Source organism: Agelaius tricolor, unplaced genomic scaffold (assembly GCF_023055355.1).
Source record: "Agelaius tricolor isolate 1412-34295 unplaced genomic scaffold, bAgeTri1.0.p SCAF_4, whole genome shotgun sequence".
Lineage (NCBI taxonomy): Eukaryota > Metazoa > Chordata > Aves > Passeriformes > Icteridae > Agelaius > Agelaius tricolor.
In genome coordinates, this window is record NW_027269264.1 from 9,626,614 (window position 1) to 9,643,852 (window position 17,239).

The window sequence follows — 17,239 nt, forward strand, 5'->3', positions numbered from 1 at the left end:
ATATCTTCACTATGAATGTCCACCACTCCCTCCTTCTTCCCCCTTCTTCATATGCTGAACCTGATGCCATATGATGTGGGATACCACTTGTGTCAGCTGTCCCAGTTGTGTCCCCTCCCAGCTCCCTGAACACCCTCAGCCTTCTTGATGATGGGATAGGTAAGGAGCTGCAAAGGCCTTGGCACTGCATAGGCCCTGCTCAGCAATAACAAAAACTCCCTGTTTTATCAACACTGTTCACAAATATAAACAATATAAACATAATCTCATACCAGCTACTGTAAAAAAATTACCTCTATCCCAGCCAAACCATCACATAGTTATACCTGAAATAATTTACATTTAACTAAGCAGCCATTTTTTGGCAGTGTTCACTGAATAGTATTAAAGATATTAATTTTAACAAAACTGTCATGCATTCAAAACAGTTTCTCTAACACAGAGCCATTTTTGCCATCATCAAGATTCTTCACATGGAGATAGAAATATTCCAAAACCATCCGTGCATTACATAATAATCCCATGCTAGCAACTGCAAGACTTCAGTCACTTGGTAAACAAAAGCACAATCTGGTTTCAGTCCTCCACACATTTTGGATGGGTACGAACAATAGCATCACTTTTTCCAAGCAGCAGGACTCTTGTTCTAATGTATTAAATAGTCCTGGGGGTTGTTCTGTGTATTAGATGGCAAATTAATGTCCTGTCCACACTCCTGCTTTCAAAATCTCACGGTCTCCAAGCAAGGCTGGCCGCCAAACTCTGGTGTGGTCCCAGAAATCATCTAGGATGTTGTTGGTTGAGCCAGGCTATTTTTCAGTCTCTTCTCCCTGGAGGTTAAGCTCACCAAGTTCCAGTGCCTGTATCCTTACACTGCTTATTTTAGTACTTCATATGCAGCTTCTGTTTACCTTACAAGTTGAATGGTTTAAATTCCTAAAACTTTTGGTTAAATTTGTTCTGTGACTCTGTCACTTGACTGTGGTACCAGATGGTGATAAAGAAAAAATAGACTTTGTTGCAGTTCCATAATCGAAAGCCAGATGGTGATACTAAGGCTGATAGAGGGAAAACAATAATACATCATTGCCCTACTCTGCCTCATATTTCCAGCTATTGCTATTTAACAGAAAATGCATCTGTTCAGACATTACTCATATTTTGTCAGGCATTTTTGGAACAAAAATTTCTGAAACTGCTACAGGTGCAAACACTAGCAAACCTTATATTTCCAAAGTATATTACAATAATAATTAAGGTGCAATTTTAAATCCAGTTTTAGTCAGAAGATGCAAATATCTGACTCTCTTCAACTAAAACCAACTTGGTATTTTACATGGGGAGACAAATCTTCATTACCTGAATAAAATGGATTTAATCTGAGATAAATAGTCACCTAGAAAAAAAATGCTCTTTTGCTTTGTATGTAATGAAAACTGAAATTTTATCTCTAAATAACTATATACAGGTTGATATATGTTGATATGTGAATGATAATTATTTGCTAAAGAATTTTGAGAGTAATTTTAGAACATGTTGTGCATAGTTGCCAGGTTCAACTGAAATTGTTTTGACAATTTTTGTAAGAAACTCTCCTATTAAAATTTATTCAAGTTCTTTTACTGATTTGGTTCCTTTTGTACAAGGAGGTTTTCACTAGTCATCCGGGATTGCCTCACCAAAGTAATACAACAACTGTAGATGCTAAACAAAAGTTGAAATTGGCAGGCAGACAGTGAAACAAAAGAAACAAAAATAGAAAAAAATGTTGCTTATTATTTAAAATTATGTTAATTTCCGTAAATAAAATTGCAACTCAAGGACATGTAGATAGTTAATTAACTTTTTTTTTAAATGATCAGCATTATTCTTATTCACAGAAAGGGTATCAAAATTTATTTATCTACAAATCTAGCTATTAAAAAATGTTACTGATGCACTAAAAACAGCACCCTGTGATTTTAATTTTAATTTTATTTTGTACCATTAAAAGAACAAAAGGAAGCACTGGTGTCTGACTTGTTGCAATCCTGTGCATTGGATGTAGGACTTAGGATGAAATTCACCCTCACTGAGGTGAGTAGAACCTTTTGGGCAAGAACTAGATGCTGGATTTCATTGTTTCTGTGTCACAGGGGGGCTGTGATAGCTAATGTTTTAAGTGAAGACACAAAGAAAATTGTTACTTCAAGAGCTCCTCTCCTTCAGTTATTTGAGTAACCTTAACTCCAACTGCTGAAGTCATATGATGTGCTCAGTGTGCCAAGAATTTAGAACAAAAAATGAGAACATTCCAAAAATTAACTGCTTGATGAGGATAGGAATATTTTTGCTGTGCATCCACTTTCAGTTGAAATAAAGTTTGTACAATATTCAATTATTCAAATATTTGGATTCATGGTCAAAATTTGAAAGAGAAAGTTGTGTAATTCATGAATAAGGTGAGTAGATCTGCCTTTAGCAAAAGAAGGGTGTCTGGCTCAACATTTAGGGATGTATCAAAGCATCTTTGACTTTGGGCACACAGGTTGCTATCTGCACTATCTCTGCTATTGGCAGAGCTGAAGAAAAGTCACACAAAGAGACCGAGACTGGATTCAGTGGAAGGGTATAGTGTTCCTCTACAAGCCTTTCCCAAGCAGAAGTCTTCTGATTCAATTGGGAGTTGCAGAAAAGAGGGACATCGGATCTGTGTGAATTCCCATTCACTCCATCTAGCTTACCTACAAGTAACTTTTAAAGAGAATTGGCCAGGCTCGGAACTTGAGGTTGCATAAACTGTCGGGCAATCTGCACATACAAAGACTGATCTTCATCAGCTACATATTATGGTGTCTTCCAGATGTGGCTTATCTAGTTGAAATACACAGGTAGGGGCAAGTCCATGAAGTTGTGCTCAAATATCTATTTCTTCCCCATAAAAGTTTGAGTAAGGCAAAACCTGTTGTTTTTATTTTTCTTTGTCTTTTTTTTGGTTTGTTGTGGTTTGGGGTTTTTTTTGGTTGGTTTTGGTTATTTGTTTTTGTTTTCTGTTGGGTTTTTGTTGTTTGTTTGTTTGATTGGTTGGTTGGTTTTTTGTCTGAAAGGCTTAATACAAGGTAGATTATATTGTCCCTGAAACTCCTTAAAGACTGTGGAGAACAAATATTCCTTATTTTGAGTTTTGCTGCCTAGAAGGAGCTAGAACGGTCGTAATACATTTAGCAGTACTTACTGTTGAAATCCCACACCTAAGTACTGGTTTTGTCTTCCACAGAATTTCTTATAGGCAAGAGCTCTGTCCATTTTGACTCTGTATCAGAGAAGCTACTTATGAAAATGTTAAGATGAACTATATTTCCTCTACTGAACTGGCCTTTATTATCTCTATACCCACGCAGATGCACAAAGAACTTGAAAGAACACTTTAAATGGCCATATTTTAATGGCATATAAAGGGTGTGGTGAGACACATCTGTTTTTCCTGGTCCAATCAGCAGCTTGGCCCAAGATGTGTTCACAGTAGACACACACACATAGAGAGCACATGTATAGAACACAGACACATATATACACATATACACATACACACATTTTACATATATACATACATACATACATACATATATACATATATACATAGATACATATATATACACATATACATATATGCATATATACATGACCAGGCACAGATGACAAGACAGACAGTCCTTTCTGAACATGTGAATCTTGCCTTCCAGAACAGCAAAGGTCCCATCACTAGGGATAGTTTCTGGCTCCTCAGTTGATTTAAAGGGTGATTGGATACAAGTAAGCAACCAGTTCAAGCAACAGTTGATAGGGCAGGGTGACCTTTTCTGTTGCCTGAATTGGATGCAGTATTCTGAATAACTAGGAGCAATACACTGCAGAGGATACAAATGATCTTTAAGAGACCAAGAGCTGTTTGGCCTTCACACAGAGACTTGGTAAATACCTGTCATTCCTCAGAAACTTCATGAAGAGAAAAGAGAAAAGCAGATAGCATTTGCTCATATGAAGACTTCCATCACTCTAAGCATAACTAAGAGATCCTTTAAAAAAACAAAAAGCAACACATGAAATAAAACTGTGCAAAGAGAAATTTTCTATCTTGAATCTCTGACCTAAGTCAAACACTTCTTTATGCTGATTACAACGTATATTTCAGGTACAGCAGGTCAATGTCAAGTACAAAACCACATCTCTTTTATATTCAAGGACAACCCTTTAGTCATGGAAAGCTTTGTCTTTAAAAATCTTCAGAACACAGTCTCTATAAATACAGCATATATGTATGTGGATTTAAAGGACTTTACATTTTAAGCAGTGCAGCTTTGTTATTCTACTTTGCTCTCCAGAGGATGCCCTATGAATTTCTCATCCACAGAAAGAGAAATCCTGTGATGTATCCTAGAAAGTATTATGAGTTTATCTTACATGCAAATAAATTTTTTAAAATCATGCCTAAAATCATGCATTAAAAAATAAGAGTTCATATGCTGGTCTTCTCAACAGCTATGAATTTATGACTGTGTAGCAAGAATAAGAACAACAACAATCTCTGATTGAAAGTCAAGTTGCTTGGTTGTGTGTGTCAAATGGCAGTCTACACAGGAAGTTGAAGCTGGCAAAATAAACCTTAGAAATCTACATCTTCCTTATAGCACTTGGATAATCTTGATAGTTAAAGGGAGAGGCTGGATTCTGGTGCCACTACACATAATAAGAAAAATACATTGATAACTGTGATTACAAAAGAAAAAAAAATAAGGTGCACCAAGAATATTTTATTTGTACTTGTGACTATTAGATTATTGTGTGTGAATCAGACCAGATCACTATCTAATGCGTTAGTTGGTAGAGGTTTACTCTGTTTTCAGTGACTTTTAAAATGTAATTTTAGTGGCAATTCTAACTCAAGAATATATGTCCTCTAAGTGCACTCTGTAGCATTTCCCTCCCACACCATATGTGAGCTACATTTTTATAATGAGAACAAAGAGGAAAATAATGGATCTTTGCTACTGTTTAGTGAATGGAAATTTTTAGAGTTGCTGGATAGTACTGCATTAGTGGTGGGAAATCAGGTTTTCCCACAGGGGCTGAAATATTCTGACTGACAACTTTGGCTTAAGGATTCACTCAGGAAGGAAGCATGCTGCATGTTAGAAGACAATCCCAGTTATTACTGTGCCACAGATGCTTATCTGGATGTGTGTAATTCCCATTGGGCTGTATGAGTGTTTCACAAATACTGGGATAGATTTAGCCTCCTTCTCTCTCTTACTAAAAATAGAAAAGTTAGGAGAAAGGAAAGCAGCAGAACTACAACCTTTACCTATCCTTAACTATCCAAAGCTTAACTGTCAGTTAACAGGGAAGATTAATGAGACTGTGAGAGTGAAAATTGTCTTCCTTTCCTTCTAAATAAATGAAGTTTTCTTACTTAAAGAAAACGGAGCACAAAAAGTAAAATAATACAGAATTGAAGTCTCACAATTTTTCTTCACACAATGCCTGTAAGACACAAGTAAAACAGTGTCCATATTTCCTGTCAAAAACTTGAATTTGTTAAACTGGAATTGGTTTCAATTATGACATAACTCTTTGGGAACTGAAGACAAATAAATTGATAGTTTACATCTTTCCTTCAGATCCTTACACAGCCATTAAAAAAAATTTATTCTTACAAAACTTGTATCATTATAAGAGACTTACTGGAGTCTTAAGATTCATAGTCTTCAGGCTAAATGTTCATTAAACTTTTTTCAGGAGATTTTCCTGAGGAAAATGGTAAAATCTGGCATTTATAAAATAGGGATTGATTTTAGGTTTCAAACAGAGAATTTTCTATCATCCTACAGACACAGAAATAATGGGAATTCAATTTAGTTGAGGTCAGAGCAGGAGCAGTTTATTACTATAGCTATTGTAGAGTTGCAGGTGTATATACCTCTGGGATGTACAGTCTGTTCTTCACCATACCCTGTCAGATAAGCAGGACTATAGTACATTGCAATAAAAATAAGTGATGTGTGGGTTAGTTCTGGAGACTCCAGGCATTCAAATAAAGAAGAGGCAGTAGGAAGTAGCCCCTAGGCAGTAGCATGGTTTTACAAATAATTCATTGCTTTGTTAATTAATTTGTGCTGACTCAGTTAGGTCAAGCTGATTTATATTTCCTAACTAGTGGAGTCTGCAAAGGATTCAAAGCCACTGTAAAGTTCAAACTAAATTTGAGAGTTAATATTTCTGTTCTTGAAGGCTGACTTTCACAAAATTTTTTTGTGAAGATTCATTCTGTTGTGGTGCTGCACAGAAGAAGGTCCCTGAGACTATTTACACGTGAAAGATTTTTCAGCTCTGGTGAGGAAAAAAACATTGAGGTTCCTACTTAAACTGGTACAAACAGTATGCTTTTCATGAATTCAAGACACATGTGAAATTATTTTTCCTTGACATCTCTCTAGTAATGTTAAGCACTTGGAAAGAGCTAGTAATGTGTTAAAAAAGAACCAGATCATTAATCCTATGGAAAATGGGTGCAGGCATAGGATAAGCCTAGGGCACAGTCACCTGCCAACCCACAAATACCATGTAATTTGGCAAAAGGGGCTGTAAGAATAGAAGCCATTTTGTCAATTCCTTGCTTGAGTCACAGATCCTAAATGAGAGAAGGACTGAAAAACTATTGTGTAAGTCCAACTCTCAGCATAAACAATCTCAACACCCAAGACTTTATCCTTCATATAATACAAAAATGTTGAAATACACACTTTACTTTTATGGTGAATAGATCATGTGTCAAATAGATTGAGGGACATTTCAGGAAGATACATAAGTAATCTTTAATTTTTTTCAATCAAAGGAACCATAAAAAGTCCCAGCTAGTTTTGCTGAGCTGGTTAGGCATAGAACAAATTAATATTCAGTAAATATGCAAACTTCTTTTGTTCATGAAAGATTCCTTCCACACAGCAGATTCTGACACAGGTCATCAGCCACTCTCCCAGTCTATTCCTCAAAATGCTATTTTAATGGTCGGCTTTTCTCTCCCACTTAAATAGCTTTTAGCCAGCCATTATGACTTAAACAGCAACTGAGTCATGAAAAACAAAGTAACTGTAGTGTGAAGGTTAGATCAAATGACAAACCATTGGCATCTCACTGCTAAATTTCTTCTTTTATCACAAACTGCTGTTTTCTTGTTACTGAATTTTTCACATATTATTTTTAATGTAAAAGGAGGCTACTCATGTAGAAATGGTGGTATGCAGTCTTTTCAGCAGTCTTGGAATCAATGCGTACCATGACCATGGAAAATATCCCAAAAACTATCATTTATGCATTTGGTGTAAGTTTATTGGATATGTTTGGGGAAAATAAAATCTTTCTCTCTCTCTCTCTCTCTCTCTCTGTGTCTCTTTTTTTTTTTTTAATGATTTCTTGAAAGATTAAGACTCTCTGAGGAAAGAAGAGAAGTGAATGCGTGTTTTCACAGGCAAGATACTTGATAATCTTTGTGAACAGGAAAATGTCCCTTTTCCATTACTCCTCCATATCTACACTCCACATGTAAGTTTAAAATTCTTAAAACAGGAATCCGAGGGTCTTATTTTGTTTGCTTGATTCTTTTCAATATTCTAACTATTTAGTAAAAATTGCTTGGATTGATTAATGTTTTATAGTCTCAATATCTCACTTGTTAGCTAATGAACAAGTCTCAATATCTCACAAGTTAGCTTATTAACAAGCTTATGAACAAGATTGGAGGAGAAAAAAGCCAGCATGGGAGGTTAGTTCTGTCCAGTCTCTCATTCCCAGTCATGGCAGCATTCAAATCAACTGTTTCTAACTTAGAATTTACTGAGAGCACTCTCAGCTCAGAAAGACTGACTAGATTTAAAAAAGTTCAACTTAGTCAGTTAGGAATCCAGCATTATGAAAATAGTTAAGCAGCTTGGCAGCTTTTCGGTCTGTATGACTATCAGTTTATAGTCCCAAAAAACAGGACAGAGTTGAGGTAATTTAATCTCTTGTCAGGAATCTGGATGAGAGAAAAGTAATAGTGATAATCACAAGTGAATTCAGTTGGAAGTACATAGGAACACAAAAGTTTCTGTGTACTCTTCTTGCAGCAGCTGTAGTGTATCCCTCAGTGGAAAGTGTCCCTATAATCAGTGCCTTTCAGAAATGCCCTTCTTTCAGTCTCCTCAGAAATAAAAAAGGGGATTGCACATACAAAAAGATAATAGACACAACAGGTACAATTTTGTTTGTTGGTGTTTAAGAGGGAAATACCTGCCTTTTAAGAGCTGGAGCTCATTTAAGGTGCCATAAGAAGCCAGCTGGTCCATATACATACTTTGCCCATGAAATCTAGTATGCCTGACAGAGTATAAATTAGACATCAAGGTCACAGGCTACGGCACCTGTTTAAGCTGACAAATTTCTGTCTTTAGAGTGCAGTAGTGTTGCTGCCAACAGTAGTCTGTATTTCAGTTGGCGGTTTTCCACACAGACAGAATGATGTGCTTGTGCTGCAACTGACTTATAAACACATCATGTTAGCAGAGTAATTATAGACTAACACAAGCAACACAGTTTGCAAAACAATTTTTATACTTCTCAGTGCTAGAAGGTTTCATGTTATTCCAAAAAGTAATTCCAAGTTTAACATATCTGTTAATACATTCTGGTTTGCATTTTTGCAACAGAAATTTTAGAGAGAAAAGCATAAGGTTCATTCATCATGGAAGGATGATACAAAACTCTTACTGACTGTCTGCAGGGGTGAATTGCTTGCTAAAACCACATAAAAGAATACTCTGAGCAAATATCATACCTGTAAGACTCAGAGTTTCATTACATATGGATTGAAAAACTAGTATTTAAATAAAAAATATGAGCCACAAAGCATTCAGGACTGGATTCCTTATATAGAACTGAAAGATTTCTAGGTAAACTGTCTTTATAAAACTGTGAAAACTCACTTTCAAAAAACAAAAAAACAAAACATAAATCCAACAATGTAGCATGCAGAATCTTGAGATTGAAAATCTGAAACACAATATGATCTCTACTCAGATATCTTGTTCAGATTGTGATCAACAATTAGTATCTGGAGATGAATGAGCTCCTCCCCCCATTACTGTAATGATCACACCCCACACTCAAACAAACTCCATCTGGCCAAATATATCCAAACTACTTACTGTATCTACATGGACAATCTGTTTCATTTTGGACATCATATTTAATAAGGCTTATTTAGAATAGACTTGGCTTAAAATCCTCAAATGTCTTGTGTAAATACCACTTGTGGGATATCACAGTAGTGTAAAGTTAACAGATGGAGAGTGTCAAATAATGTAACATCTTAGTTAATATTTTTCTCAGGACTTCAGTTTTTTTTCCAGGAATACAGTTTGGGCACATGCCTGTTTAAAAGGCTAATAATCCAAAGTATCTTTCTCTAGTTATCTATCATATTATGCTTTTTACAAGAGTCTCATGAGTCTGCAAGTGATGCCATAATACAACTGAATGCATGAAAAGTCCTCAGTACAATATTTGTACCTTTTCTTCTGGATATACACTGCAAGATTTCTAACAGAAAATACTGTAGAACTTGTACACAGTAGTTCTGATTTATTGCAATTTAGGGAAGTTTAGTACATACCTAAAGTAACTGGAAGCACTTGCAATGGTGACTGAAGATTCTTTGTGTGGAAACAGTTTTCCCTACCACTGTAGGCATGAGTGTAGCTTTTCTCAATTTCCTTGCACCTTCTGCCCTGTTCTCTCTCTTATTGGTCACAGATAATGCTTTTTCTCAGGACAATGAACAGGATTATTTGTCCCTTTTTCTTGGGCTGTCACTTAGCATGACTTACATCCTCAGGTTTCTGGAGGCTCAATTTATTTGCCTTTCTGGAATATGACAACAGAATTAACTCTGGTGGTCACTGGAGAGTGCTGACAAAATCAAACTGGTTCAAGTGGTGAGCCCTGGCTCCAGGTCTGTGTTTCTGTTGGTACTGGAGCCCATCTTCCTTTCAAAGAATCCTAGTCTCTTTTCTTTCTCATTGTCCATGTTTTCAACAGTTTGTGAGACCTCATAGCTTCAGGAGGTTGCACCACTGCAAGAAATTTTCATCCACATGATCATCTTCTGACCACCAACTCCACAGGTCCCATCTCTGCTCTTGTGCTGGTGGGACATTCCTCTGTTTCTCTTCCTTTGGGTCAACATTAGGTTGCAAGTCCTATTCACTCAACAGTAAGGTTCCTTTTAAGCCACATGTCAAGAAAATGCCTAAATTTCAGGAATCAGTACAGTTTGAAAGCTAGTGTTGCAATCCCTGGGAAGACTAACAAACTCATGGATTTTTGTGTGCCCTTCTTGTATCAGGACCCACTAAAAAAAACATTTTTGATTCATGGTTTGAAGTAGGAGGAAAGTAAGGGTGAACAGTAATCTCATTTCTTTGCACTATGGGTGAGGCCCAAGCCCCAGCTGACTTCCAAAGAAACAGATGGTATTTTTTAATTTGTAGCATGTAAGGATGTCTCTTATTAAGAAATTCTGCAACTTACAGAAATTCTCATAGCCTAACATAAAACTGTATTCAAGTAGAAAGTACAACCTTCCAGGCTGATATTAATAGCAGAGTGCGTGATAGATTGCCTCAAAATAATACATTGGAAAATATGCCACAAAACATTTAATAGGCATACCAATCTTTTGTGTAACACTTCATATACTTACTTTGAACTTAAACCTCATTTTTCTTTGAGTTAAATTTGGCTTATATATTGGGTTTTTTTCTTTAATAGTTAAAATGTTTTTCCTCTTTAAATATTTATGTCTATACATATAGCATACAAATAAAAGCTTTGAGTATTTAAATATGTAGCACAAATGTTGAATGTGCTAAATGTATAAATGTATAAATCTCATGCTTCCCTCTTGATGCAACTACACCAGTGGAACAAAGCTGATTTGTAAAGCTGATTTACATTAAATTAAATAATATAAATTTCAATGTTCAGTTTCAAATGTAAAAATCTTAAGGCTATTGTTTCCAAGCTCTTCAAACAACCATTGAACTTGCATTAGCTTTATATTGGCTTTAATTAAAATTCAAACAGGTGGATCTAGATATGGAGATGTGGCTAACTCCAAATGTCTTTTCTCAGTAAGGGACAAGCTAATGATAGGGTCACCTTTACAAACAAGTAACACTGGCTCAGAACTGTTCCATGTCAGTCCTTCAAGCAATGGCTCAGATATCTAGACATAATCTAACACTCAAACCATTGCAGTAAAATATGGGGTCACTTTCTGCCTGTTCATCAGCTATGCCACCAGTTTTCCATCATGCCATGCAAAATTCCCCAGACTCCCATGAAGCAGCCTTTGGTACTGATTTCTGTTTTTTCAGGGCAGGCTCCTTTTCTTTATATATATGTAGTACATTGTTTCCTCTGTTTTTTTTTTTTTTTTTAATAACCATGGTGCTAGATATGAATTAAAAAATGCCAAGTACTATATGCTCTTGAAATTATGAAATTTTCAGTATTAAAGTGTTTTTCTATCTGCAAGACACAGAATCAGAAATAAATATGTGCTGGTAATGCAATTTTATAGTCCCTGAAAACATTGTTGGAAAGTTGTCCTCAAAATGGTTCTGTCATGGTGTTTTTGCATGCATTAACTGTGTAACCAGTTGCTCAGATCTTATCTTTGTTGGTGAACATCTCATGTTCAGAAGATGAATCAGTGTAGCATGTATGGGTGTCAGCATCTTTCAAACACAATGAGTACTGCAAATCACTTAAAGCCAGTAATATAATTTTTTTATCTTTACTCTGTAATGGGAGGAAAAAAGTTACTGTTGTAGGCTGTGACAATAAATACTCCTTTCCTCATACGTGCTCTCCCTTGAGCCAAGTGGCAATATGCCAAATTAACCCCTCCAAAGGAAACTACAAAGGTTCTGCAAGTGTCTCAAAATCCTGTTGGCCCTAACTCACGGTAAAGTCCTGTGCACTGCTTTCACACATAGTGTTTAAAAAAGTCAATTGACTCTTGGCATTTCAGATCTTGCATAGGATTACCCATGGCCTGACTTATGGAGATGCTGAGCATTCACAATATGAGGATGTTAAGAAAAGGAAAAAAAAAAGATTCAGGAAAAAAAAATCTTTAAAAACAGGCTTTTGGTATCTGTGGATCCTTTAGCTAGAATTTGAAGCACCAAAGTTCTGTAACCACATTTGAAAGGTCTTGTGTGTGAGATGATAACAAGAGCTTTGTCTCTTACACCAGCAAGGGAAACAGGCAAAAAGCAAGAAACACACCCAAACAATCTGGAGCATTCTCATTCTATACAAGCACGTTTATCAAAATCACTCTTCTGTCTTACTATTTAAATGGATTCCTGATGAATGTATGTGCATTCTGCCAGCTTACCTGGCAAAGCTGACTTTGAGGAAAAGGACACAATCATCTTCAAAGTAAATTAATCTCTGCCTCTGCAAGATTGGTGTGTCCATGTATTTCTGCTGTACAGGCTCTTGGGCAGAGGAAGGAGTAAACTCAAGGATGAATCATTTTGGTGAAGTGAAGCAGAACAAAACCTGGAGTAGTTTCTGCAGATTTGCTCATTTCTGTAGCATCTCTACTTGGTTTGGTAAAAACCTTTGTTCTTCTTAATGTCTGCTATGTAGCCAAGCTTGACTGTATACTCTGTCTCTCATGACTTTTTTTCTGCTTGTAGCTGTATGAAAAATTAAAGAACTTATTCATCTGTGTACATCCTACCAACTATTTTCACATGGCTAGTCCAGTTAATTGATCCAGCAAGAGTGCACTGTCATGCCTGAAGCAGTCCAGGCTTTAACAGATGCCTTGAACCTCAGCTTCTCCTCTGTTGGCCTTGGAATATTTGTGTGTTTGTCATAGGAAATATTTTGAGGTTTTTTTCCCCCTGAGAACTAATACAAAAAAATGCTTGGAAACATTTAGCTTTCTGGAATTTGAAGAGCTCCCAGATCTCTGGGAGCACATATCAGAAGAAAAAAAAAAGTGTAAGAGCAATTCTGTAAATGCTCTCTGTAGATATTATTATTATTATTTGTGGGTTTTTTGGTTTTTTTTTTGTTTTTTTTTTCTTCTGAGCTGAGAAAACTAATTTTACTTATTCTGTCTTTCCTTTTAAAAACAACAACAAAAAATTCAACTTCAATTTGTCATATAGATAAAACACAAAGAGCTTCATTTTCAAAATATCTTCATTACAGCATGCTGTATAATTTTATGAATGAGGGTGTCATTATTTTGATGTCTAAAAGGAGAAGTGAACTGTTTTGGAAGCCTGACTGCCACTGTGGCTGCTGAGCTTTTCAGCAGTTCTTACTCTGTGGGAATAACCTGAGTTTTCTCATATAATAAACACCTGAAAAAAACCCAAAAACCTCTTCAGTCTCTGAAAAACCAGGTCTTCAGTAGTAACCATGGGCTTTTCTAATAGTAGAGCATGAGAAAATTCTCATTTCTAGGTTGTTCTAGTTTCCTACAAATTCAAGCGCATCTTTCATCTTAAATCATTTCCATGTCGTATCCATTATTAGTGCTTGCTTCTGTGGTCTGCTGAATTCACCCTTTGGAGATGGGTCATTCTCAGAAATGTCAGAAAAGCTAAACAAAATGTAGACAACTGAACCCAGAGTTTGAGGCAAATATTTTTCCAGATAAAAATAGCTGTTGTATCCTTCAATAAAGACAGAAGAGGAAAAATGTACTATCACAGCTAGCCATAATTTTTTTTAATCCTATACTGTTAGTTTTCCAGGAGAGTGGCAATAGCTAAACACTAGATACGCAACTCTGCCTAAATACGTAAGCTGTTCTATTCCTAGGCCACAATAGCCCTGGCACATCTTCACTTTTGTTAGTGGAAACTGGATAATATTGTTTTACAATTTCTGCATCACAGGAAATTCTAAAGCTAGAGCTTCAAACTCAGGAATGAAGCTTTATATACCGAGGTATTAGTAATTTTATCAGAACCATATATCCTTGCCCAATATTCTCAAGACTTCAGTGATCTGCCAGATTACTGGCCACCTAAATTGTGGATCCAGGCACTTTAAATTCCTCTGCCCTCTTTTATCATAACACCACTTCTCAACATCTGGCTGTAAATGTGTAGTCTGCTCTTAGCTTGGTGAAAGATTTTCTTTTGGTAATAGTGTCATGTAATAGCTACAAAATAGTATCAAGCTATCTTAATGGAGCATCAAAATGTCAAGTTATCAGGTAGTAATTAGATGCACTCGTTTTGGAACTTCTGAGCAAGTTGTGTGTGTATATATAAGCCCTCACCTGGACACATGTAGGATTGCTTTTGCATGTAAATGGAGATAACAGGCCATTATATTCTGGAGAATGACTGTAAACTCTTGTTATATGGAAAAGCAGAGAAGAAGTAAAGCAGTGTAAATTTCCTTTCTTCTCTTATTCAGAGAATTGCTAGTGTTAAACATTGAATTTTGCTGGATTTTACAAAGAAAGGGGAAGATAATTTAAAAAATCCTCCAAGAATGCCTTTAAGATTAAGAACACAACTTTCTACTGAAGAGTATCACTGCAGTTGTTCCAGAGCCAACTATAGTACAATAATTTATAATACCAGGTTATTCATGATACTTTGCAAACAAATGAAAACGCAGACATTCCACTTATATGAGGCTCTTGCTGTATTGCTCCTTACAGACATACATTCACATTCAACAGAGCCACAGAGAACATGTTTGAACAAGAGGTCAGACAAATTTATGGAAAGGTATGAAAATTTTGTTATTACTCATGCAGTGCCACATGCATTCTCAAAGTCTTTCTGTCAGTGAAGAATAAATTATGAAAATAGAAAACAATGTCCTTTGGCTCAAAGACTTTCCTGCTTCAAAGTGCTAGAGTACGACACACTGGATATGCAGCTGATGCAGATTTGGGAGGTTTTTGGTGAATAGGTAAAAAAATACTACAAAAAAAAATAATGTTCAAATTATCTAAAACATAGAGGTGAACTCATGTTTCCTGTAGTGAATTTTCCAGAGCATACTGAAGTTTTTAAAGTCTGAAGGCCATTTTTGACACAGCCCTTGCAGAGACAGCAGACGTGTCTACTTGGTGAAATGGAAAATATTTATTCACAATCCTTCCCCTATTCCCTTAGCCTACCCTTGCAGATTTATTCTTTCAGATTGATTTGAAATGGCCCACCTTCCTAAGTGGGAGTAACCATTGTCCAGTCATTACTGGTAATCAGGAATGTTTTTTCATGCTTTTCAAAAGCCTGTCTTTCTTCTCCCAGGGTTTCTCAGACTTTGTTTAAAAAAAAAGCTCTTTTCATCGCTGGATCCAGCTCTGTGGGCCACAAATTACTCTGCTTGGTAGACTCATGGCAAAGAACACACTCTAGCCAGAGGGTGTGCTTGACCTCCTCCTCCTCCAAGAGTTTAACCCAAATAAATAACCTGGTAGGTCAAGCATTCATTGTCTGGCTGATACAAATATATGCCCAGGAAATCTCCTTTCCCTACTTTCCTGGTAATTGTTACTATGTTGTGAGGTCAAATTCTGATACTTCTGTGTCAGAATCAGAGTAAAGGCAAGGGGAGCGGAATAAGGAGAAGATAATACTGATTTGGGTAGGGGTTGTTTTAGTCTTATCCCAGTTCAAGGTCTAATAATATTAAACTTTGTGGTTTTTTCATAATGAGAGTATTTATTTACTCCATGCCTGTTCATTTTTTATTTTGGTGAATGATATGGCAAGACAAATCATACTCTGGTCCATAACTGATCCAGAAACTGAAAGAAGTTGTAATCGGAAAGAAAACTCTGTAACTTCAAAGTTATAGAATTTACAACTTGATCTTGAAATAAGATTTCACATGTGAACAGCCCAAAAGAACTTAAAGAACGTTATCTTAAAAAATTATAAATCAAGTATATCCCTTTATGATCATTCAGTGTACAAAATAGTTAAAACCTTTTGTTTTGCAAAATATGACAAAAATTCTTCAAATCAGTTGCATGCTATCCCACAAAGCTGGACTTGAAGTTTCTGAGAAAGATAGGTTATCTTATTTGAAACATCTGAAGTTCTAGACAAAAGTTAAACCTTTTTTTTCTTAAGTTAGGAAGACTAAATGTCTGATCTGTGGGACAGTCATTGAATGCCTGAAACTTTAGTGTGTTTCAATGAGATCTTTGGTGTGCAAATGGCATAATCCTTCAAAAATGCAATGCCCATCATATTTTTTTCATATAGACTATTGATCTCAATATGATTTACAAGCATCTTTTCTCTTTTTTTTCTCATCTATACATTTGCCAATATATATTCCCCTGAAGAGAGATTATTCCTACAAGGATCAATAACTCCTACAAGCAACAACAAAAAACCAAGACTCACAATATTGGAGTTTTTGGGCAACATCATTCACATGAGTGATAACTAGGATCAACTAATTCCAGCTTGTCATTATATCTTACTAATAGACGTAAAGGGCTAATAATTAGCATCTAAAATCAAGACTCTTGTTAGCATTTTTTAGAATTTTGTGTTCTTATCAAAAGAATATCAAAAGCAATACCTGAATTGCTAGAAAAAATTCAGTGTTGTTTATTTTCTTACAAGAGTGTCAAGCGGAAAATGTGAGTAGTAGAATATTTCCTCCCAGTTTTGTTGCTCAAGATTCAAATTCTAAAAGAATGTGAGAACATAAGTAGGAAAGAGTGATAGACATTATTTAAAAGCTGGAACCAAAAGTTAAAAACTAGGGAAAAAATATTGGTATTGTCTTACACATTATTAAACACAATGTTTTACCTAATGCTGTAAGTTAGGCAGAAGTTAAGGACCCCACGTCTCTCTTTCTAGGTTTGAGTGTGAGATTCTCTCTCTTACAGGCTTTAGGCTTGTAATATATTTTTTTTTAACTTTTAGAGTGAAAGGTATGAGGTCGCAGCAAGACATATATCATAGGCTCTGAGAACTAAAAAAAACAGTGTCTGATGCACTTTTTGCTAACTTTCCATGTCTTTCTCTGTTTTCTTAACTAGAATTTTCTGACAAGTTGAGGGGAACACATAATTCCTTCCAGTAGGGATGTTTTAGAAATCACTATTATCTAGTATTTTCTATCAGACAAAGATGTT